The following is a 26,165-nucleotide window of genomic DNA, read 5'->3' as shown; positions in this document are numbered from 1 at the left end:
CTCATAAAAAGGACAGAAGACTGAAATAACACTACGCAACAACTACTCAGAGAAGCACTTGGTGACCATAAGGCATAGCCAACAAGTAGGATAGCACGTAAAAAGTTGGCCTTTACTTAGAACTGATTTGAAGACGATGTATTTAAAACCACACAGTTCGTTAGCATTTCAGAGGGATAACTTTTTACTATGACTGAGTCATAAGACTGAGTCTAAGTAGAGCATAGTGTTTCCTGAGCCTTTTAGTGCCTGTGCTAAAGTGTAAGCCTGGTTTCCATTCTGCATCTTCATGTTTAATGTGATTTTCTGTGATCATACTGGCTGTTCTTTCAGAAACAGTACCAGGAAAAAAAAATTAAAGTTCCCGAGGAAGATAAATTCTGTATATGTAGAAGCATGTTCCAATCCACTTTTTATTTTTTTATTTTTATTTTTTCATTTTAAACAATAAGTTTATTTAAACAACAAGACGCTTGACTTGAAGGGAAAACTATCTAGGATTCTTTTTTGTTTTAAAGTAATTTATCCCTACTTAAAGATAGATTGCCCTACATGTAACAGCTATGTACAAAAAAGTTATAAGATTGTCCTTGGTTTTACAATGATAAATGGAAAACATTAAAATTCTCCAATTGAACAAAGTATGCAAGGATTTTTATGTTGTGTGTTTTTGTTAAAACAGTGAGAGCAAAATAACTTACTGGAATATAAGGATAAGAGCTGAATGAGCGTGCCACTAATGGAGAAAGGGGGTATTTTCACAGAATCAGTATTTTTCCCCATCCCGTCTCCACTTGATGTCAATCAAAACATACCATTGGCTGTTTAGTTAAAAAAAAAAAAAATGCAATATGCTTGTGCTCATATACCAGTTACTTTATGTACAATAAAGGAATGGGGAAGGGGGAAATGAAAGAATGGAGAAAACTATACGGTAGTAGTCAGGATGTGGTGGAACCAAATTGCAGTTTTCTAATTGAGAATGTAATCTTCGTCTTTAAAGAACCAGAGTTCTGGAGTAAAGAAGCAGGTTCCCTTTTCAGTAGACACCTCCCATCTGCTGTTGGAACACATCAATTGTATCTTCATCCTCCATTTCCAACTGTGCAGGTGTGTCTGTTTCATTGATTGGTTGCCCGTGGAATCGGAATCTGATCTGCCTCATTGACAATCCCTGTCGTTCACAATAGGCTTTCATTAGTTTACTATGTGGTGTATGCCTCTTAATCTTAAACTGCACCACAGAACCATCCTGCCCCGCCACCTTCAAATTAATATGATCGTTGTTCTCAGTCTTGACTCCTTCCTTGGGCTTTTCGTCGACCATGACGAGCGCCAGAGTCTCCTCAGCTGCCGCATCACAAAAGAGGTACCAGGTCCTCACCAAATGAGCACACAAGCAGCACCAGGAGCCCCAATCCACTTTTTAAATTGCAAAATCTGCCCTTTTAACTTGTTCAATTCCATGGGTTTTGTCAAATGTACACAGTGATGTTAACTCTGCTACAATCATGATGGAAAATATTTCCATCATCCCAGAAAGTTCTCACATGTCGCTTTGTAATCAGTTGTCTCCTTCCACCCATGGAACTCTGGCAACCACTGATTTTTTCCCCTTTCCTAGCATTTCATATAAGCAAAATTATAGAATACGTAATATTTTGTTACTGAATTATTTTATGATTCTTTATATATTTTTGAGTTTCAATCATGATGTGAATATAAAGAGCTTGTTCCCTTTTATTGCTGAATTGCATTCTGTAGTATATGTAATCCAAAATTTGTCTCTTCTGAAGTTGGTCAACATGTGGATTGTTTCTAGTTTTTGATTATTATGAATAAAACTGCTATCTGTGAACATTCCTTCACAAATCTTGGTGTGCACATATCCTCTTATTTCCCTTGTGTAATGTTTAGACGTGAAATTTCTAGGTAGTTTGGGAAGTGTGTTTAATTTTGTTTTCACACTAGTTCTGCATAGTTGCCAACACTTAGAATTTTCTATCTCTTTTATTTTGGCTATTGTAATGAATATATAGTGACATTTTATTGTGGTTTGAATTTTTATTTTTCTAATGACAGATTATGCTAAGCATCTTTTCATATGCTTATTTTCCATCTGTATCATTTAGTAAAATGTCTATTTAAATTTCTTTTTTGTTTGTTTGTTTGTTTCTTTTTTTGTTTTTTTATACTTTAAGTTCTAGGGTACATATGCACAACGTGCAGGTTTGTTACATATGTATACATGTGTCATGTTGGTTTGCTGCACCCATTAACTCGTCATTTACATTAGGTATATCTCCTAATGCTATCCCTCCTCTCTCCCCCTATCCCACAACAGGCCCCGGTGTCTGATGTTCCCCATCCTGTGTCCACGTGTTCTCATTGTTCAATTCCCACCTATGAGTGAGAACATGCAGTATTTGGTTTTCTGTCCTTGCAATTGTTTACTCAGAATAATGGTTTCTAGCTTCATCCATGTCCCTACAAAGGACATGAACTCATCCTTTTCTATGGCTGCATAGTATTCCATGGTGTATATGTGCCACATTTTCTTAATCCAGTCTATCATTGATGGACATTTGGGTTGGTTCCAAGTCTTTGCTATTGTGAATAGCGCCACAATAAACATAAGTGTGCATGTGTCTTTATAGCAGCATGATTTATAATCCTTTGGATATATACCCAGTAATGGAATGGCTGGGTCAAATAGTATTTCCAGTTCGAGATCCTTGAGGAATTGCCACACTGTCTTCCACAATGGTTGAACTAGTTTACAGTCCCACCAACAGTGTAAAAGTGTTCCTATTTCTCCACATCCTCTCCAGCACCTATTGTTTCCTGACTTTTTAATGATTGCCATCTAACTGGTGTGAGGTGGTATTTCACTGTGGTTTTGATTTGCATTTCTCTGGTGGCCAGTGATGATGAGCATTTTTTCATGTGTCTGTTGGCTGCATAAATGTCTTCTTTTGAGAAGTGTGTCTGTCCATATCCTTTGCCCACTCTTTGATGGGGTTGTTTTATTTTTTCTTGTAAATTTGTTTAAGTTCTGCATAGATTCTGGATATCAGCCCTTTGTCAGATGGGTAGATTGCAAAAATTTTCTCCCATTCTGTAGGTTGCCTGTTCACTCTGATGGTGGTTTCCTTTGCTGTGCAGAAGCTCTTGAGTTTAATTAGATCCCATTTGTCAATTTTGGCTTTTGTTGCTATTGCTTTTGGTGTTTTAGACATGAAGTCCTTGCCCATGCCTATGTCCTGAATGGTATTGCCTAGGTTTTCTTCTACAGATTTTATGGTGTTGGGTCTAACATTTAAGTATTTAATCCATCTTGAATTAATTTTTGTATAAGGTGTAAGGAAGGGATCCAGTTTCAACTTTCTACATATAGCTAGCCAGTTTTCCCAGCACCGTTTATTAAATAGGGAATCCTTTCCCCATTTCTTGTTTTTGTCAGGTTTGTCAAAGATCAGTTGGTTGTAGATGTGTGGTATTATTTCTGAGGGCTCTGTTCTGTTCCATTGGTCTACATCTCTGTTTTGGTACCAGTACCATGCTGTTTTGGTTATGGTAGCCTTGTAGTATAGTTTGAAGTCAGGTAGCGTGATGCCTCCAGCTTTGTTCTTTTTGCTTAGGATTGTCTTGAAAATGTGGGCTCTTTTTTGGTTTCATATGAACTTTAAAGTAGTTTTTTCCAATTCTGTGAAGAAAGTCACTGGTAGCTTGATGGGGATGGCATTGAATCTATAAATTACCTTGGGCAGTATGTCCACTTTCATGATATTGATTCTTCCTATCCATGAGCATGGCATGTTCTTCCGTTTGTTTGTGTCCTCTTTTATTTTGTTGAGCAGTGGTTTGTAGTTCTCCTTCAAGAGGTCCTTCACATCCCTTGCAAGTTGGATTCCTAGGTATTTTATTCTCTTTGAAGCAATTGTGAATGGGAGTTCACTCATGATTTGGCTCTCTGTTTGTCTGTTATTCGTATATAGGAATGCTTTTGATTTTTGCACAATGATTTTGTATGCTGAGACTTTGCTGAAGTTGCTTATCAGCTTAAGGAGATTTTGGGCTGAGATGATGGGGTTTTCTAGATATATAATCATGTCATCTGCAAACACAGACTATTTGACTTCCTCTTTTCCTAATTGAATACACTTTATTTCTTTCTCTTGCCTGACTGTCCCGGCTAGAACTTCCAACACTATGTTGAATAGGAGTGGTGAGAGAGGGCATCCCTGTCTTGTGCCAGTTTTCAAAGGGAATGCTTCCAGCTTTTGTCCATTCAGTATGATATTGGCTGTGGGTTTGTCATAAATAACTTTAATTATTTTGAGATACGTTCCATCAGTACCGAATTTATTTAGAGTTTTTAGCATGAAGGGCTGTTGAATTTTGTCAAAGGCCTTTTGTGCATCTATTGAGATAATCATGTGGTTTTTGTCTTTGGTTCTGTTTATAAGATGGATTACATTTATTGATTAGTGTATGTTGAACCAGCCTTGTATCCTAGGGTTGAAACCCACTTGATAGTGGTGGATAAGCTTTTGAATGTGCTGCTGGATTTGGTTGGCCAGTATTTTATTGAGGATTTTTGCATCGACGTTCATCAGGGATATTGGTCTAAAATTCTCTTTTTTTGTTGTGTCTCTGTCAGGCTTTGGTATCAGGATGATGCTGGCCTCATAAAATGAGTTAGGGAGGATTCCCTCTTTTTTCTGTTGATTGGAATAGTTTCAGAAGGAATGGTACCAGCTCCTCTTTGTACCTCTCGTAGAATTCGGCTGTGACTCTGTCTGGTCCTGGACTGTTTTTGGTTGGTAGGCTATTAATTATTGCCTCAATTTCAGAGCCTGTTATTGGTCTGTTCAGGGATTCAACTTCTTCCTGGTGTAGTCTTGGGAGGGTGTATGTGTCCAGGAGTGTATCCATTTCTTCTAGATTTTCTAGTTTATTTACGTAGAGGTGTTTATAGTATTCTCTGATGGTAGTTTGTATTTCTGTAGGATCGGTGGTGATATCCATTTTATCATTTTTTATTGCATCTATTTGATTCTTCTCTCTTTTCTGCTGTATTAGTCTTGCTAGCGTCTATCAGTTTTGTCGATCTTTTCAAAATGCCAGCTCCTGGATTCATTGATTTTTTGAAGGGTTTTTTTTGTGTCTCTATCTCCTTCAGTTCTGCTCTGATCTTAGTTATTTCTTGCCTTCTGCTAGTTTTCGAATGTGTTTGCTCTTGCTTCTCTAGTTCTTTTAATTGTGATGTTAGGATGTCAATTTTAGATCTTTCCCGCTTTCTCCTGTGGGCATTTAGTGCTATACAATTTCCCTCTACACACTGCTTTAAATGTATCCCAGAGATTCTGGCATGTTGTGTCTTTGTTCTCATTGGTTTCAAAGAACATCTTTATTTCTGCCTTCATTTCATTATGTACCCAGTAGTCATTCAGAAGCAGGTTGTTCAGTTTCCATGTAGTTGAGCGATTTTGAGTGGGTTTCTTAATCCTGAGTTCTAGTTTAATTGCACTGTGGTCTGAGAAACAGTTTCTTATAATTTCTGTTCTTTTACATTAGCTAAGGAGTGCTTTACTCCCAACTATGTGGTCAGTTTTGGAATAAGTGGCGATGTGGTGCTGAGAAGAATGTATAATCTGTTGATTTGGGGTGGAGAGTTCCGTAGATGTCTATTAGGTCCGCTTGGTGCAAAGCTGAGTTCAATTCCTGGATATCCTTGTTAACTTTCTATCTTATGGATCTGTCTAATGTTGACAGTGGGATGTTAAAGTCTCCTATTATTGTGTGGGAGTCTAAGTCTCTTTGTAGGTCTCTAAGGACTTGTTTTATGAATCTAGGTGCTCCTGTATTGGGTGCATATATATTTAGGATAGCTAGCTCTTCTTGTTGAATTGATCCCTTTACCATTATGTAATGGCCTTCTTTGTGTCTTCTGATCTTTATTGGTTTAAAGTCTGTTTTATCAGAGAATAGGATAGCAACCCCTGCCTTTTTTTGTTTTCCATTTGCTTGGTAGATCTTCCTCCATCCCTTTATTTTGAGCCTATGTGTGTCTCTGCATGTGAGATGGGTCTCTGAATACAGCAGACTGATGGGTCTTGACTCTATCCGATTTGCCAGTCTGTGTCTTTTAATTGGACCATTTAGTCCATTTACATTTAAGGTTAATATTGTTATGTGTGAATTTGATCCTGGCATTATGATGTTAGCTGGTTATTTTGCTTGTTAGTTGATGCAGTTTCTTCCTAGCATCGATGGTCTTTGCAATTTGGTATGTTTTTGCAGTGGCTGGTACCAGTTGTTCCTTTCCATGTTTAGTGCTTCCTTCAAGAGTTCTTGTAAAGCAGGCCTGGTGGTGACAAAATCTCTCAGCATTTGCTTGTCTGTAAAGGATTTTATTTCTCCTTCACTTATGAAGCTTAGTTTGAATGGATATGAAATTCTGGGTTGAAAATTCTTTTCTTTAAGAATGTTGAATATTAACTCCCACTCTCTTCTGGCTTGTAGAGTTTCTGCCGAGAGATCTGCTGTTAGTCTGATGGGCTTCCCTTTGTGGGTAACCCAACCTTTCTCTCTGGCTGCCCTTAACATTTTTTCCTTCATTTCAACTTTGGTGAATCTGACAATTAGGTGTCTTGGAGTTGCTCTTCTTGAGGAGTATCTTTGTGGCGTTCTCTGTATTTCCTTAATTTGAATGTTGCCCTGCCTTGCTAGGTTGGGTAAGTTCTCCTAGATAATATCCTGAAGTGTTTTGCAATTTAGTTCTGTTCTCCCCGCCACTTTCAGGCACACCAATCAGACGTAGATTTGGTCTTTTCACATAGTCCCATATTTCTTGGAGGCTTTGTTCATTTCTTTTTATTCTTTGTTCTCTAAACTTCTCTTCTCACTTCATTTCATTCATTTGATCTTCAATCACTGATACCCTTTCTTCCAGTTGATCAAATTGGCTACTGAAGCTTGTGCATATGTCATGTAGTTCTCGTGCCATGGTTTTCAGCTCCATCGGGTCATTTAAGGTCTTCTCTACACTGTTTATTCTAGTTAGCCATTCGTCTAATCTTTTTTCAAGGTTTTTAGCTTCTTTGCCATGGGTTCGAACATCCTCCTTTAGCTCGGGGAAGTTTGCTATTGCGATCGTCTGAAGCCTTCTTCTCTCAACTCATCAAAGTCATTCTCTGTTCAGCTTTGCTCCATTGCTGGCAAGGAGCTATGTTCCTTTAGACGAGAAGAGGCGCCCTGATTTTTAGAATTTTTGGCTTTTCTGCTCTGGTTTCTCCCCATCTTTGTGGTTTTATCTACCTTTGGACTTTGACAATGGTGACGTACAGATAGGGTTTTGGTGTGGATGTCCTTTCTGTTTGTTAGTTTTCCTTCTAACAGGACCATCAGCTGCAGGTCTTTGGGAATTTGCTAGAGACCCTGGAACTTTGCTCCAGACCCTGTTTGCCTGGGTATCACCAGCAGAGGCTGCAGAGCCGCAAATATTGCACAATGGCAAATGTTGCTGTCTGATTGTTCCTCTGGAAGCTTCCTCTCAGAGGTGCACCCAGCTGTATGAGGTGTCAGTAGTCCCCTACTGGGAGGTGCCTCCCAGTTAGGCTATTCGGGGGTCACGGACCCACTTGAGGAGGCAGTCTGTCCTTTCTTATATCTCAAACTCTGTGCTGGGAGAACCACTACTCTCTTCAAAGCTGTCGGACAGGGACGTTTAAGTCTGCAGAAGTTTCTGTTGCCTTTTGTTCAGCTATGCCCTGCCCCCAGAGGTGGAGTCTACAGAGGCAGGCAGGCCTCCTTAAGCTGAGGTGGTCTCCACCCAGTTGGAGCTTCCCAGCTGCTTTGTTTACCTACATAAGCCTCAGCAATGGCGGGCGCCCCTCCCCTAGTCTCACTGCCACCTTGAAGTTCGTTCTCAGACTGCTATGCTAGCAATGAGCGAGGCTCCGTGAGCGTGGGACCCTCCAAGCCAGGTGTTGTGCCGTTTGCTAGGACAATTGGAAAAGCACAGTATTAGGGTGGGAGTGACCCAATTTTCCAGGTGCTGTCTATCACCACTTCCCTTGGCTAGGAAAGGGAATTCCTCGACCCCTTGTGCTTCCTGGGTGAGGCGATGCCTCACCCTGCTTTGGCTCATGCTCTGTGGGCTGCACCCACTGTCTTGCACCCACTGTCCTACAAGCCCCAGTGAGATGAACCCAGTACCTCAGTTGGAAATGCAGAAATCACATGTCTTTTGCATCGCTCATGCTGGGAGTTGTAGACTGGAGTTGTTCCTATTCGGCCATCATGGAACCTCCTCTTAAATTTCTTATAAATGTTTAAGTGTATTTTTTGTTCCATTTGATTTTTAAGTTACAAAAGTTATTTATGTGTGTGAGCAATTAGATTTGTCTTAAATAAAATCTAATACAAATTTGAGTCTTAAGTAATTACTGAATAATGCTATTTTCCAATAATTGTCATGTTACTGTTTGTATTGCATATCAAAATATTACTATTTTATTTTGTTTTTTGAGATGAAGTTTTGCTCTTGTTGCCCAGGCTGGAGTGCAGTGGCGTGATCTTGGCTCACTGCAACCTCCGCCTTCCAATTTCAAGCAATTCTCAGCAATTCTCCGGCCTCAGCCTCCTAAGTAGCTGAGATTACAGGCACCCACCACCATGCCTGGCTAATTTTTGTATTTTTAGCAGAGATGGGTTTCACCACGTTGGCCAGGCTGGTCTCAAACTGGATCCGCCTGCCTGGGCCTCCCAAAGTGCTGGGATTACAGGTGTGAGCCACTGCGCCCAGCTGACATACCAAATTATTTTTAACTTTTTGTTATAAGTTTTCTGAAATAAAAGCATAAAAAGTAAGTAAAATACTACATGGAAACCCCATGGACCTATCATTCAGATTTTACAAATATCAACATTCTGCCATTTGTGTTTTTTCTGTGCTTTCAACCATTTTGTATCTACAGTTTGAATATCATTAGTAGTATTAGTGGTATTATTTCAATTTTTTGAGGTAAAATTCACCTATAATAAAATACACAAACATGAAATGTACACTTCAAAAAACTGAATAGAACTGAGTAATGCACAATTCACACCTCATAACTTAGGGCCTTCTTACCTCTCCTTAAAGCTTTGTTCTATTCCATTCCACTTGTGCCCCCTTATCCCAAACCAGATAACCAGTATTCTGATTTCCTTTTTGCCCTGGATAAGGTTTTCTTCTTCTAAAACTTTACAAAAATGAAATCATTCAGCATGTACTCTTCTTGTCTTTCTTTCACTCTACACATTCTAGCCATTTTATAGGAATTCAGTGATAAATCATTTTAATTTGTTGAGTAATTTTTCATGTATTTATTGGCCATGTATATAACTCAATTTGTTACTCGTCTGTCCATGTCTTCTGCCCATATTTTGAACCATGGGAATTATGAATCTATTCTGGATACAAGTCCTTTGTCAAATATATGTTTTGTAAATACATATTTTTGAATATTTTGTATACTTTTTTTTGCCTATTTCTTTAATGTTTGTAATATTAATAAAAATATTCTTGTATGCTGCATTATAGATTTGGATTTTATATTTAGGCCTCTGAGCTATCACAAATTAATTTTTGTGCATGACGTTACTAGGAGCTGAACATTTTTCTTTGCATATGGATGTTCATTTGATCCAGCACCATTTATTGACAAGACTGTCATTTTCTTATTGAACTAAATTGACATCTTTATTGAGATTGAATTTGCCATATAAACATGGGTTCATTTGGACACTCCATTCTATTTCATTGATTTATTTGTTTATCTTTGTGATGGTGCTATGTTATCTTGATTAAATTAACCTAGAGTAATTTTTAGAGTCAAATAGTGCAAGCCTTGCAGGTTTTTTCTTTTTTGTTTTCTCTAAGATTGTTTTGCAAATACTAGGTTCTTTGCATACTCATGTACATTTTAATACAAGCTTATTGATTTCTATAAAAATGGCTGTTGGAATATAATTAAAATGTAATGTTAATTTGGGGATAATGAATATTTTAATAATATTATATCTTCCAAATTATAATTGATGTTTTCAGCACATTTGAGAAGTTTCCAGCCATTATTTCCCCAATTTGTTGTTATTCTGCTCCATTCTCTCTTGCCTTGACTTCTGGAACTCAAATTACATGTACATTAAACTTCTTGTTATTGTCCCACAGATCTCTGAAGTTCTGTTCAGGTTTCTTCCGTTTTTCATTTATGTGTTCTTTTGAATAGATAATTTCTAGTGATAAGTCTTCAAGTTTACCAATTCCTTCTTTTGCTATCTGAAATTTGTTTTAAGCCCCTCCAGTGAATTTTTCATTTCAATTACTGTATTTGGGGGTCTATAATTCCCACTTTGCTCTTTTTTTATAGTTTTTATTTCTGTGCTGAGATTCCCCATCTGTTCATCTATATTATTATTATACACATATTTCCCTTTAAGAACTTAAACATGTTTGTAAGAGCTGTTTGAAGTATTTGTCTGCTCATTGCAACACCTGGTTTACCTGGAGGTTTGTTTCCATTAATTGTTTCATGAGTGAGGGTCACATTTTCCTTTATTTTTACATATCTAATGATTTTTATTTGGATCTAGGACATTACGAATGATGCATTGTAAAGATTCTGGATTCTGCTGTGTTTATCTGCGGGAATGATTTTTAAAAAATATTCTAGTAGGCAGTTAATTTGATAGTCAAACTCTGTCTCTTACATTGGTATTAGCTGATTCTCTACACAGTAATTTTAGCCTCCACCTGCTGCTTTTATTCTGGCCTCTGAGGATCTTCCCTGTAAATATATAGTTTACTGGTTAGCCAAGAGTCTGGGTAAATTGTGGACACTTGTTTTAGGGATCATCTCCTCAGTCCCTTCACTTTCTAGATTTCCTCCCCAAGCATTCTGACCCCTCTTGACAACCCAAAACTGTATTCTCTGAGACCTCAAGCATGTAGAGTTTTGTCTTTCTGCTGTATTTTATATTTTTTTTAGGCAAATAGCCACAAAATGGTAAGTTTCACCTGTTGCAGCTTGTCTTTCAAAAGCAGTTTTATCTAGTGTCTGCTTGTTTTTGGTCACTGCAATGCCTTCAAATAGTTGTTTGTTTGCTACTTTTAAATTTTGTTTAGGTTTAATCATTGTTACTTATGGGAGAGTTGACATGACCAAGCTAATCCATAGAGGCCAAAACCCTAAAACCTTTACTTTTTAATCTAAAGTCTAGCAATTCAGGATCATAAGGGTCACAGTGTTTAACAAAATGTGTTTAGCAAGTGTTTAACACATTTTACAAAACACGAATAACACAGGAAAAGTCAGAGGGACTTGTTTGCCTTTTTGTGTGTGAGTTTTCTTCAACCATGCACAGAAGAAATTTTCTTGGTTATCCTGTGTACTTTTCCTGAGGCATTTTGCTAAAGAATTAGGACAAATCTGATCAGGATATACTTTGTTTGGAAATATGATTATGGCAACGTATGAAACCCTGCCAAACACCAGTTATTCCCCACCCTCTGTTTCTCAGGCAGAGGAAGTTAAAAGAAACAAGGTTATATGAATTCAAGTCTGCTATTATAATTGACAGGCATGACCTAGCTCACCATTTTAAGTCCCCCAGCATGTGAAAAACTGACGTAGAAAAGATTGAGACCAGCTGTTCTTTTTGCTGAAGACCTAAAAGGAAGAAATAGACAAAATGCTACATTAGAGATTAAGATCATCTATGTAAGAAAACCCTTCTCAGTGTTGGAAATGGTTATATTCCTCAATGGATAACCAAAGGCACTGTCTGAGACAGAGGGGGAGAGAGAGAGAGAAAGAGAGAGAGAGAGCATGTGATTTCTCTGAAGGGAGACATCTGTGCTTTAAAATGACAGCATATGCTTTTATCTTTTCTGAGTTTTTAATCAACACTGTCGTAAAAACTTGTGCCAAAATTTTTAAAGATATTATTTTCAAATGGGCCTTATTTTCCAAGATGCATAAGGAGCACTCAGAATAATAATGTGACTAGATGACACATCTCAGTTATTTAGAATTTTGGACCCCCAGATTTCCTCAAGAAAAAGGGTAAGTATCAATACTCTCTCAGATCTACTTCCACTACCCAAAGCACAGTATAAATATACAACATATAATTACGATTTAATAAATACTTGAATGTCAGTATGTTCTAAGCATTTTAAAGCCTATATACCAAAAAAGTAAAGACTTGGCATCAAGGTAACTGATTTCAAGACCCAACTATGCCATGGAAAGGCAGGACAATTAAAAGATATTTTTCTGTGCTGTTACTGCTCTGCACTGCACTGTGGATGGACCGACAGATGCCCATGGTCATGGGATGCTACAATTTCCAGTAGTTCCTAGGATTGAGGAACACCAAATGCTGCTTAGTCAGATATGTAAATATCACCATTTCTCGGCTGGACACTTCCTATAGGCTCTCGGTAGTGTTACTAAACTGCCAGGGTTAAATTACTTATGTACATATGGTCTGGGTTTGGCCATTTTTGACATGTGTCCTAAAGGCTTATCAAGATTTGTTTTTTCCTTAATACAAGTTTATTTTAACTAATTGAAGGGGAAATGGTTAAATGAAAAACAGCTAAAGCCTGCATTTTGCTCTATACTGTATTTGCTAGGGCTGCCATAACAAAATACCACAGATTGGGTGGCTTCACAATAAAAATTTATTTTCTCATAAGTTTGGAGGCTGGAAGTCCAAGGTGAAGGTGCTGGGAGGGTATGATTACTTCTGAGGCCTTTACCTTGCAGATAGGCTCATTCTTGCTGCCTCTTCACACAGTCATCCCTCTGTGTGTGCCCCCACTGTCTCCTTCAGAACCAGATTTCCTCTTATAAGCACACCAGTCAGATTGGCTTAGGGGCCTGCCCTAATGGCTTTGTTTAAATGTAATCACCTCTTTGAGAGCCCTATCTCTAAATACAGTCTCATGGGTTAGAGCCCACCAATATGACCTCCTTTAACCTTACTCTTTAAATGCCTATGTCTAAATATAGTCATATTCTGGGGTACTGAAGATTAGGACTTGGACATATACATTTGGCAGGCAGGGGGACACAGTTCAGTCCATACCGGATACCAAATCTATCATTAGCCATTTTGGCACAGTCAAAAACATAACTACTGCTCTACCAAAGCAAAGGCACACAACTCAATTGACACCATTGAGAAACTACAATAAAATCTATGCTCATCCTTTACTCATCCCCTATTATATATTCTGAATCTTCTCTGCCCTTTCTTGGCAAAGAGGAGACTTTCAAGCCAAGTTTGTGATGAGTGAATGAAGTCATAGATCACGTAAATGTTAAAACTCAACAGCTTTTACATATTAAATGGAAAGAAATGATATAGGAAAATTCAAACAAAACAACATTAAGTAAAATAGTAGTAGAGAAAACTGTTTACATAATGTAGTCCTATACATTACCTTATAAGGTTGAGGTGAGGATTAAATGAGTTAATACATGTAAAACACTTAGAAAATTAGCTGGCAGAAAGAAAGTGTTCCATATACAATAGCTTATTATTCCTTGTATCATCATATAAAAAATTTTAAGATTTTTACCATTTACCTGACTGTCTTTCTCTGTACCACAGTACCTGACCTTTCTCTGTCATTCATCCTCCAGATTTCCTTGTAAAGCCTCCTCTTTGGAATTCAACATCTTTTGGAATTCAACATCTCTGTTGAGGCAGAGGTGTCACAGGTGAGCCTGATGTTCTAAGTCCAGCCTACTTATGAGACTTGTGAATTTCCTTAGAGGTTACTTTGTGACTGAAATTGAGAGGAATACTTTTCTTCAGCAGAAGCTATTGACCAGTCTGTCAGATACACACCAGATACAAAGGACTTGAATTACACAATTGTTTGGGGAATGCTCCTGCAGCCTGTAGTATCATTAGTTAGGAAGAAGAGGTTCTTATATTAATCAAGTCCCCTAAGGATGTTGACAAGGATAATAATTCTTTCCCAATGTGCTGTTATAACTCTCAATTGTTTCATATTAAAACAAGAGAGTAGAAAGGCTTTGGGAAAGGATACACATTTTTAATAGAAGCTATAATTCTGTGTGAAGGGTTATCTGAATAGGTTGCCCAAGAAATGAAATTATAGCACTTCTTCTATTGATATAGCGATTGAGGGAATGAAGCCAAAGTCCTGTCATCCCTTTCCATAGAGGTTTGTAAGGATACAGTTAACCCTGTGTAATTTCTATCCATAAGTCCAAAGGCTTTTGCTTTTCTCTGAAAAGAACAAACTGGTGCTATTAACCTTTGCTTAATCTGACTACACAGCCTTATACAAAATAAAAGGCACTGTAGCCAATGAATCCTTGCAGATATTAATATTTTTAAATGAATGACAAGTTATAAACCTAAAGAGTATGTAGCCTCATGAGTAAACTTACCTGGGTTGGAGAGTACAGTTAATACGTTTTACCCAGCATCATCCTAACTCTATGAGATATATATGGTGCTTCAGTTTAGTTAAACATATCAGAAATGTCTAATTGCCTGGGTAATTTTTGGTTCCCTTCATACTCTAGAAAATTACCAGAGGCTTAAGTAGGAATGAAGTTCGTTTTAGTTTGATCCCTCCAGAGAGCAGGACTATGCTTCCTTGTTTAACAATAACTTCTTTTGAGTACCTAGCCACCGCTGAATCTCACAGAGAAAATACAAAATTTCTAATCAATTTTGAAGTAGATTTAGACCCAGAAGATAACCAATTAATGCTTTTCAACTTTCCAAAAAGCCTGAGTACAAGCAAGTAGCCCCCAAGGCCCCAGATAATGATTGTTACTTCCATCTTCATCCAAGAGAGAAAAAGCTAGAAACAGCCTTCATTTCAATAGTGTGTTGGGCCACTGGTTTTTATCACCTATGTAAGAGTCACTTGCAATTCATGTACAGGATCATAACCTCTTACAGCTATAAGGATCCATAGAGAAAATCTAATCCAGTGCTCTCATTCTACAGATGAGCAGACCGAGGCCTATAGAGGTTTAGAGACTTGTTCAAGGTCACATGCTTGTTAATGGCTCAGAAGGGATATTGATCAAATGCACTATTGCTAAAAGATGTGGAAAACAGCTGATTTTGCTTAGGAGCTGTATTAGTTTGTTCTTATACTGCTATAAATATACTTCCAGAGACTGAGTAATTTATAAAGAAAAGAGGTTTAATTGACTCATGGTTCTATATGGTTGGGGAGGCCTCAGGAAACTTACAATCAGAGTGGAATGGGAAGGGGAAGCAAGGCACATCTTCCCATGGTGGCAGGAGAGAGAGAGAGCAAGGAAGCTGCCACTTATAAGACCGCCAGATCACCCGAGGTCAGGAGTTCAAGACTAGCCTGGCCAACATGGTGAAACCCCCATCTCTACTAAAAATGCAAAAATTAGCCGGGCGGGGTGGTGGGTGCCTGTAACCTCAGCTACTCAGGAGGCTGAGGTGGGAGAATCACTTGAACCCAGGAGGCAGAGGTTGCAGTGAGCCAAGATTGTGCCACTGCACTCCAGCCTGAATGACAAGAGAAACTCTGTCTCAAAAAAAAAAAAAAAAAAAGAAGAAGAAGAAAAAAAAAGAAACCCACCAGATCTCATGAGAACTCAAACTCACTATCATAAGAACAACACGGGGGAAACCTCCCCCATGATTCAGTCGCCTCCTGCCAGGTCCCTCCCTCAACGCATGGGGATTACAGTTTGAGATGAGAATTGGGTGGGGACATAGAGTCAAACCATATCAGCAGCATAAACATTTCCTCTTCATTGTTACGTACACTGTTGTTTGTAGAAAGTATAAAATTATATTTTAGCCCAGCTCCCACCAGAAATAAACTAAAAATGAAAATGAAAACCCACAGATTTTTGTTTAGAATTTGATGCTGTTTTAAGCAGAACAGTATTTAAAATGACTCTGCTAATAAGTGTGTCATGCTTTCTCCTATGAGCAGTAAGAGTGGGAGTGGGGAGAAAAATACTTGCTAAGTTCATGGAAAAAAGAGATTGCTGGGCCTGGTGTGTTTTTCCCTCCAAGGCAGAGAAAGTCACTTTCTCATTTTGAAGAGGATTAGTGTTTCCTGGCTTTCTAGACTTGAGGCTGCATTCTCCCTACTCTCTGGCTACAGTAGATTTGAGACACTGACTAGTGCCCAGAATTCCAGTCCCTTCTTTTTTTTTTTTTTATCCCTGTTTAGGTTGGAGAATAGGAAGGATGCAGCAAGATAGAGGGAAAAGTTGATCTGACTGTTACAGTTAAATAAATAACTATCATATCTGCAGTCATTGCAGTGAAATCCTCAGGCAAAATTTAAAATATGTACATATATATTTATATTGTAAAAACCAGCATCTCTCACACAGAGCAGCATTACAAATTAATTGAGCCCATTTGTTTTTTGGTGTCATGTTAGTAATGAGGATAGCAGGATATTCTACAGATTTAGAGGGTGTTGATGAAGTGGACACTTTGTGGAAAAGCAGTGTGCTGCAGAGTAATAGAGGTCTTGGTTTCTCTGTTCCTTCCTTAATTAAATTGGAAATTTCGTTTAAGAAGAAAGAGAGTTGATGGGTGCTGACAAGTTGATGGGTGCAGCACACCAACATGGCACAAGTATACATATGTAACAAACCTGCACATTATGCACATGTACCCTAGAACTTTAATAATAAAAAAAAAAAAAAAGAGAATCTCGGCATCATGCTTGGTCTCAAGTAAGCATGGAGGTTGGGATGGTAGGTGAGATTTCACCTTCATTGTTGCCATGTCCACTGTCCCTTGTGCATATGCTGCCACTGACCAGCTGGAGGAAATCTCTGCGGGGAGAGGTCAGCAGTTGGCAGAGCATGGGTCAGTGTGGAAAAAGCAGGACATTACTGCAGTTGCTCCATTGCATTACTTTTTCAACTGTAAATGAGGCTCCTCATTAATGAATCATGCACACAGATTGCCAGGGTCTCAGCATTAATTGGCACTAATGGGAACATCTTATGGTTGAAGGAAGAAGCTGTGGGAGCCATTTTCAGTCCGATTTGATTTGGAAGAAAACTCAGGCAATTTACATTTTTTCCATGAAACTTTAGGGCAGCCTTTTACACCACATTTTCACTCCAAACCCCAAATAAGTTGCTGAATATCTGCAGAAAAGTCTATCAAATTCTTCATGAGAGACAAGGATTACCAACAAGTGCCTCAATGAGATTTGCCTTCTCCTGCCAGGCAGGGCATCTACAGAGAGTGTTTGAATCTCCTTTTGACGGTACTATACATGCTAAGGCCTAATGCAGTGTATATAATTTGTTTTATTCATTTGAGATCATTCAGCAGGGATTCAGTGCAAGTTCGCCTGGAGGATGTTTTATCCAATAAATTTCACTTAAAAATGTGTTCTCCCATGATAATGTACTGTTATTCCCACAAAATAGGTGATGCAAAAGTTTAATCTGAGCTGTCTTGGAATGTTTTGCCCCTTAAGAGGAACCGACATGTAACATCTCTTTTTTAACCCCAGAGTCTCTTGTAATTGGTTTTGTGATATATGTTCGGCATTGGAGAGTCAATGCTAATAGTGTTGGTATATTTCAGACCTTTTCAGATCATAGAACAAATGAGTGAATCCCACTTTTCAGAATACCCTAAGCCAATACCCTAGAATGGATTAGCAATAGGCATGCCTGCCTTCAGGTGGATGCATCCACCCAAGGCACCCTGCTTGCAGCTCCCACTTGCTCCTTCAGTCGGTTACCCTTGTGCAGTATACAATCTGGAAAAGATACATAATAGCCTTAGAATCATCCTTGTGAACACTAATACCTCTCTAATCCAACACCGAGTCTGTGGGAGGAATCTGGAAGCAAGATAATCTTATAAAGAAAAACGCAGGGCTCAGAGAAAAAGATATGGAGCAGGCCTATGAGGCAGACACAATGATGATATAATTTTCAGTAGAGGAGAATGTGATAGAAAGCTTGAGATTCATATCAGTACTACAGCTGATCTACTGTTAGAAGCAAATATTTTCTTTAGGATCACATAATTTCTTGCTGGAAAAGAACTTAGGAATCATTTAATCCTACCTGATCATTTTACTGGTGAGAAGTCATGTGTGTAGCTCAGTGCTACATAGCTAGCTAATGATGGAGCCTGTGCTAGAATCCAGCTCTTAGGGCAAGAAGTGTAATTTACATTCTATCCTGCCGAGCTAAATGCCACAAGCACAAACCCATCTCTCAGCTTCAAGAAATGCCTTTAAGTCTGACATTCTGTTAATAGGTAACTAAATCCATCCCTATCTTTAACCTTCCCAACTGTTAATTGAAAACTAATAGTTTCAATTCTTCTTCTTTCTCTGTCTTTATGTTTGCAAAATAAATAATAATCTTTTAATATAGCCTTTCAAGGATAGTTGATATTCACTGATGACAATGGAAATGGCATTTCCCATCAAGTAAGAAGGTGTGTTAACTGACCTCTCAGTTTCCTAACATCTCAAGATCTAGTTTTACTAGATCTCTATCTCTTTTGCTTATTTAGTTACCCTTCCCTTTTATACTCTTAGGTCTTGCTTGAGGGGCGGTACCAAGACCTATCTGGTATAGTACAAAAGCAAGGTTAAAGATGTCTTCAGCCCACCAGCCTGCACCCACATTGCCCTCCCCTCTACCATATACATCACATGCACACACACACACAAACACACATTTGTGATTACATATAATGTTGTGTTGATATTTTGGATGTCACAGTACATTGTTGTTAGTTCACTATAGCTCCTTAAATTAAGTCTGGTAGGTCCAATTAGAATTTGATGCTGTTTTAGTCATGGTAAGCCTAAAGTAACTCTACTGATGGGGGTCTCATGCTTATCTCTGGGAGCATCTTCTACATATGACTGAAGCAGTGATGAAATTCTGAGCAATTGTCAGACCCACAGTCACCAGGAAATGCCAAACCAGTTACTGTATCTAAGAGGTGTATAAAAGATGGCTGCTGTGTCTCTGCATACTGAAAAGAGAGGAAATGTGTCTGGTTAGCAAAATTCAAAGGAGATGCTTATCATCAAGAAAACAAAAGCTTTCCTCCAACACCATCTGGCATAAGAAAAGTCTGAGTTAATAGTAAAATAGCATCTTGTACATTTTAGCTTTCTTTCTAATGTTTCCTATGTTTCCCCGCTTTTAGATGAGACCAAAATGATAATATTAGCTGCATTCATCTATCCATTCATCCAAATCCTCACTCTCTGTAAAGTATGCCATATGTGAAAGAAAAGTTTAAAAATACGTAAGGCTTCTGTTTTCATCTACTTCCATAAATAAGCACTATAAATTATGGCTAACCACCAAGTAATATTATTGAGCATCTGTTCATGGCATTTAAATGTCTAAAGGGGCTAAGGTTGTTTAGCCAAGAAAGGAGGAAACCAGAAGTAGTGTTTGTGACAGTCCATTATTCAAAGGGCAGTAAACAACTGTTTATCATGCCCTCTTAGAAAGAAATAAGAGAAAAGAAGCTTGCAAGTTTCAGAACTTCTTGAAGTGTCCAATAAAACAATGAAAGAGCTCTTTCTACTTCTCTATATTTACATCTTTAACTATAACCATTTCTATGCTTACATACACATATCCATATAAAATTATAAAGTCAGGATGCCCCAAAAGCAAAATTTGGGTAGGATAATCAGATAGCTGTCTGAGGATTGTTACATATATATATATATAAGCTATCTAGTAGCCCATTTTTCTCAATGAATTATTCATGGGGTAACTAGCATGTTATAAGGGCAAGTGCCGTAAAGGAGTATAAAAAGTCCAAAGTGTTTACAGTCTGACCTGAAAGAGTTTACAGTCTGGTTGGGAGACAAATTGAGCGGAGAAAGCAGTGGGCAATACAGTGTTATTCATAGTTATGTCATCTATCGATTGTATAGGTGGCAATACTGCAGGTGTTCTGAAGATAGCAGGTTTAGATTCATTTGCATGTCTTAGAATAGTCTGAGGGCAGAAAAAGATGAATTGATCTTTGAAGGATCATATTTTTATATGTGAGAAGGGGGAGAAGAAACAACAGAAAAGAGGGAAACTGAGAAAGGTGGTAAAATACAAATTAATAAGGTATTTTATAGAGTCAGTAAATATGTAGATTTAACCAGATGAGAAGGAATGCATTAAGGGAGAGTGGGGAATAAGTTCTAGCAGGTAGAGTGGCAGAATCCACCATAGTGCTCCCCACTGTATGACTGGGACAATGCCCACACATGTCCTCACTTCTAGTCATTCATACTCTTAACTGAACAATCTACACTACCCAACTTATTCCTTACCTTTAATCTCTCAGAACAACAAATATCTAACCAGATGATCCACATAGGAGGGCACTAGAATCAAAATCAATTTAATTGTTGTATAAGATTGTGCTTCGTATTCTCAAGGTAAAGGCAGAGGACTGCTTTTCAACCCCTTCTTGCCATTATCTGCTACTCTCTCCTTTCCATTTTTTCACATTTTTGTTGTTGCTCCTTCATTCATTATTAATTCAGCAGATATGTTAGCTTCTATTTTGTCTCATGCTCTGGGCTAGACACTGAGGGTACAGAGCTGTGTAAGATACTCTTTTTACCTTCAAGATGCTTTTAGTCTAGCAAGCCAAACATGCAACTCCAGCAGAGTCGGATGCATGTTATATGTTGCAGCACCTCACCCAGCTCCTGAGGAGGGTCATCTAAACAAAATGCTAAAAGGAAGAAGGAAGTAAAGGTGGTTAGAGAGAGGAATCTGCTCCAGTCAGGCAGCACAGTGGTGAAACCCAAAGTGAGAAAACACAGTGCGCATAGAGAACCACAAGAACTACACTGTGGGCTATAGTGTGATAGAGGACAGATATGCGAACAGGAGGTTCCTGCAATCAGAACCCCATTACCATAAGTCTTTGATAATTGTGTTCAGTCATTGACTCACAGGGCACATATTTAATGAGTACTTCTTGTGTGTCAGGAATTATGCTAGAGGCTAGATATAGAGCTCCACACAAGACACAGAGCTACCTCAAAGAAGCTTTCATTCTAGCTATCACTAGCTATCACTCAGAAAATGACAGTTATTGATGATTCTGATGGATGTGAAGGGGCACATGATTCATCCCTAATTCATTCTATAACATTCTCTCTGCCTCTGATCTCCATTACTGCTATTCCAGACTCATTTTTTAATTTTGATTTTCTTTTGAAGTTACAGGAGGTCTGTTAAGTTCTGTTATTCTATTCTACTCTTTATTTTATTCATAATGTTTGTATTGTTTAAACCACCAAAATGAACATATTTCCATTAATGTTCAGAAATAACTTCTTCCAAATAAATTACATAGATGCATGTACTGAGGTTCATTTTATTTTTAAATTTGCTGAGAAAACTGTAAAATGAAGCCTAATATTCAATAATTTTTAATGAAGTATGAAATAAAACATGAGAAATAAATGTTTAAAAAGATAGTGTAGCTATTGTCTGTTATCCTTTCATCTATTTCCCGCCATCCAAGGCCCAAAATAAAATGTAAAAATACAAAAATAAATGTAAAATTAAGAAAATAACCTTAAAAATAGAAAAAATTTACAAGAACATAAAGGATTTATCTCAACAATTTAATTCAGCATTTCTTCAAGGAGACAGGAATTTGTCAATAAACAAGTCTTTGCTAACAGTAAGTTCCTGGAGAAGGATGACAAGCTGGCTGAAACAAATAAAACAGTAATAACATGACTGAGAAAAGGTAAATAGAATTCTGGAGCGAACAGTAGTAAAAATGAATGAGATAGTGAAGAATAAATAATAGAAACGCTGAGAAAGCAATGTTTTGGGATTGAATGCAACAACAAGGAAATTAAATTCAGAGAGAGATAAGAAATGAGAAAGAGAACAAGTACAAGCTGTCTTTTTTTTTCTTGTTCCTCTATCCAAGAGAAATAACTGTCAGCTACATGTCGTAAAACTTTATAGACGAATGCCCTCTGACCTCTGACCCTGTGATTTATTTCCTCTGAACAGAGGTGTAGTCCTCCCTCCTCCTGAGAAAAATGAGGCAACATGGCTGTTGCTTCTTCCATCCATCAGGCAATGAGATGTGTCTCCAGGTCTCAATTTGCCATCAGCAGTCTTGCTCCAGGCCAAGTCAGGACTGGTTTATACACCAATACAAAGATTCAACAGACACATTTTCCTTTAGAAAAAAAAAAAACAAAACCCACCATATATAAGATATATATAAGGCATGTATGTCTTATAAATCCTTTCTACTGCACCACAGAAAGCAAGCAGTTTCCAATGTAATTAACAGTCTTAAATTGCTGAGAGTCAGCAGAACCAGTTCATAACTGGGCAGAGCTGATTTGTCCCATTTGAAAAAAAAACAAAGTTTCCTAAATGTAAAGGAAGAGTTCTTTCATTTGCATTGAGCTGTTCTACTTGGCAAATAGAAACATCCATTTTTAAATGAGCACATTTCCACACACAGGCCATCAAAGAAGTATTTCCAGAAGAGCAAGTGATAATTAAACAAAGTATACATACCCTCTTTGATGCCACTTGAAGCTGCAGGGAGACTGACTGGAGTCTGGGAGGGAACCAGGGTAAATTGTTCTTTTGTGAAGCCAAGACTGCTGGTAGCCAGAGTTGACTCTGGCTTTCGGGGGCAAAGGAGACTGAGTCATCTCCCTTCATCGAGCTGATTTGTTCAAAGGGCACAAGAAGTTCCCAGGGATTTCATGCTTCTTTGAGGCAACCTGCATTTCAGATGGATGGGAAAGGGGGTGGAGGCAGTGAATTTTGTTGCTAGGTCTCCCAGTGACTTGCCAAAATTTTGCCTGTTTCTTTGTGAACCTGGTAACCACCCCAGCTGGGCTCCCCATTACTCTAAACAGGAAAGGGATGAATATGCCCAGTCTTTTTCAGCTTGCAAATGTGCCCTGGTGAGGGTAAACATGGCTGTGTTTGTTCACCCTGGGGAACAAGTCAGGCATGAAGTCCCTTTTGTTCAGGCTAAGAACGACCTCCCTTCATTCTCAAGTTCAGAGGGGCTGGTGATTTAATCTAGAAATGTGAACATGAATCCTACCTGAGAAGGACAGCGCTTTCTAAAGTTGCCCGGGAGTTGGCAAGGTCTGTCTGAAGACCTTGGGAAACACAGGGATGCAGATGAGACCCACTGTGGTCTGTGTGCAGTTCCATAAAGGAAGTCTCCCAAATACGCAGGACAGCAAGCAGCTGGTCCAGTAGCGCCTTTAGTTTGAAATAGTTTTAAAAAGATCATGAGCTGCAGAAATGAGATATATCTTAGATGCCCTAGGAATAAAAAAAGTATAGCCATGATTAGTATTTCAGTGTATGTTTGCTGAATAATAGATGCAGAGAAAAGAGCAGAGCAATGGGTATTTCTCTTTTTTTCATGATAATAGAGAGTGCATGAGTCTTGTACATTGCTGTGTGTGTGTAATGTGTACCATGCATCCATGTACACAGAGAGTTATATCTGGTGCCGGGGTGAGTTGATAAAAAAAAAAAAATAAGCTATCACTCCTAACTTCAGTGGATTTTCAGGAAGAGAAACAGAGTATTAGAGTTTTATGACTATAGTAAGGGGCAAATACAAATTTCGTACTGATGAGTACCATGTAAGAGAAACAAAGCGCTTTGGGGGTTTAACACTAGAGATCATATTTCATCACATGAAATGAGGAAAGCCTTTATGGTAGACGCGAACTGTATGATCAACCTAGATGTGTGGGGAGGATTTCAACATATGGAGAAAGGGGACGGAAAGAGGGCATTCCACTAGTCGGGCAGAGGGAGGACAAACATGTCCATGAGGGAAAGTGCAGAACATGATGGTAGAACAATGTGGTTTAACTGAAGCATCCCATTCTTATAGAAAAATAGTAAAAGATAAGAATGAACAGTCATCTTGGGGCCATATCAGGAAAAGCCTTAAATGTTAGGCTGTTTGGTTTTTAACTAAATAGAGAGTAAAGAATCTTTGAAGATTTTTAACATAAAAATGATATAATTGGAAATGCATTTTTCAAAAATTAATAATGGGATATATTAGAAGGAGATTGGAGGCTGAAACCCATGGGACTAACTCTTCTAGTCATCTGATCTAAATGTAACAAATCTCTTATATTAGGATTGTAGAAGTAGAAATAGTAAAAGAAGAAAAAGTTTGCAGAAACTCTGAAAGTAGAATCTACAGACTTGACTACTCGTCGGAAGTTGCCTGGCAAGGGGGAGAAAATAGAGATGGTGCCTGGATTTTAGGCCCAGGAGACTGGAATAATAATGTTGTCATGGAGAGATAAGAAAGTCTGTAGTCTTGGAAAATGTAGAGTTTATTTTGGAATGCATTGAAATGAAGGTACTAGCTAGAAACAATTATAAATGCTCAGCAGGCAGCTAAATTACAGGAAATAGGCCAGGACTAAGATGTAGAATTGGGAGTCATTTACTTAGCAAATTGTTAGCAAGTCATTTATTTAGAAAATCCACTATGTGCCAGGCATTGTATGATGTACTGGGATTACAAAGATAAAGAAGATTCATGGCTTCTGATATCTAAGAGCACTTACAGTCTGCTGAGTGATACAGACAAGTGAACCCACTGGTCTCCTGCAAACTGATAATCTGATCATTGTTTAGGGTAAGAGAGAGAAACACAGGGTGTTATGGCATCTAGAGGCATTTCAGAATGTGTTACTTACACTGTGGGGTCAGGGAATGATCCCAGAGGCAAGTGGCCTCTAAGCGGCAGGAGATTAAGGCAGTGAATTGGGAAGAGCATCCCCATGCAGTGTGAAAGCTCAGCTTAGAGTGACAGCAAGGTGCAAATGGGCAGAAAAATCAAGATGAAAAATAGTAAGAGAGAAGGCTGGAAAGTTGAGGCCAATTATTCAGAGCCTTAAGGTTACATTAAGGAATGTAGACTCTATCCAGCGAATCATATGAAGTCGAGCAAATTTTGTCAAAATTGCTCTGCAACAATGTGGGAATAGAAAGAGGAGGAAAAACACAGGGCAGTGAGATTCAGGAGACCTGGTCTTGAATAGTATCCATGTGGACTGAGAAATACGAATTGACTCAAAAGATGGAGTTACAAGTCTTCATGATTTCTTTTGTGGAGTAGGGGTAGTGGGAGAGAAGGGTCAAGAAAAACATCGAGTTTCTTCTTGGCTACAAGATGGTGGGTGTTACCATTCACTAAGTAACGAATACAAAAGTAGCGAGGGATAGTGTTTGTGTGTGTGTATGAGTGTGTGTTTAATTTGATTTGTGGGAAGAGACCTCGTCTTGTGATGCTAAATTTGAGATTATATTTAAAGGGAGATTTCCAATGGTCAGTTGAATATGTGTTTGATGGACATAAGAGAGGTCAAGTCTGAGGCTACACATTTTGAAGGCTTTATCACATAAATGAAAAGTAGAACCTCAGAAGAATCCGTACTTACTAGACACATTCCCAGGCAAATACAGGAAAGTGCCAAGATATATCCCTGAAGAATATCAACATTTAAGGGATAGGATGAGAAAGAAGAGACAACAACAAAGGCTGGGCCACTTTTACCAGAGAGGTAGGGGAAACACCAGAAGAGAGTCTGTGTTCTAGAATACAAGGAAGGAATGTGTCAGCTAGGACAATGGGTTAACTGTGGTAAACATTGCCAAGAGGTCAATGGAGAAGCCTGTAGTGAATATAATGGAAAGGAATCATTAGTGTCTTAGGCAAGAGCAGTTGCTGAGGGAAGGGAGGAGAGAGGTCAAGATGTAGCAGGTTGCCATGGTGAAGATTCTAAAAGGTCAGGGAGCTTCAGTGGGACAGCCTATTAGCTATGCCAGAAAGTTGAGTGGTAAGAACATAGATCAGACAGCAAGAGCTGAGAAATGAGCAAGTTGGTGGTGAGAAAGAGTTGGAGGAAAGGTGTGAGGACCACTTGCTCTAGAAATTCTGGGGGGAAAACAAGGACAAAAACTGTACTTAGAAGGTCGGTTGAACGTGTTTGCAGGCAAAGAAGAAAGGATCAGTAGAGGTGGAAAAATGGAAAG

General features: G+C 38.4%; 1 pseudogene across 1 annotated transcript; it reads right to left on the bottom strand.

Annotated features, from left to right (window-relative positions):
• Positions 1-674: 674 nt before the first annotated feature.
• Positions 675-1,408, bottom strand: LOC104662999 (annotated as a pseudogene). The gene has a single exon (XR_748075.2). The product of XR_748075.2 is annotated as a small ubiquitin-related modifier 2 pseudogene (transcript).
• Positions 1,409-26,165: the final 24,757 nt, after the last annotated feature.

The sequence above is a fragment of the Rhinopithecus roxellana genome, chromosome 5 (assembly GCF_007565055.1).
Source record: "Rhinopithecus roxellana isolate Shanxi Qingling chromosome 5, ASM756505v1, whole genome shotgun sequence".
Classification (NCBI taxonomy): Eukaryota; Metazoa; Chordata; class Mammalia; order Primates; family Cercopithecidae; genus Rhinopithecus; species Rhinopithecus roxellana.
This window is presented reverse-complemented; position numbering and strand designations above follow the sequence as displayed.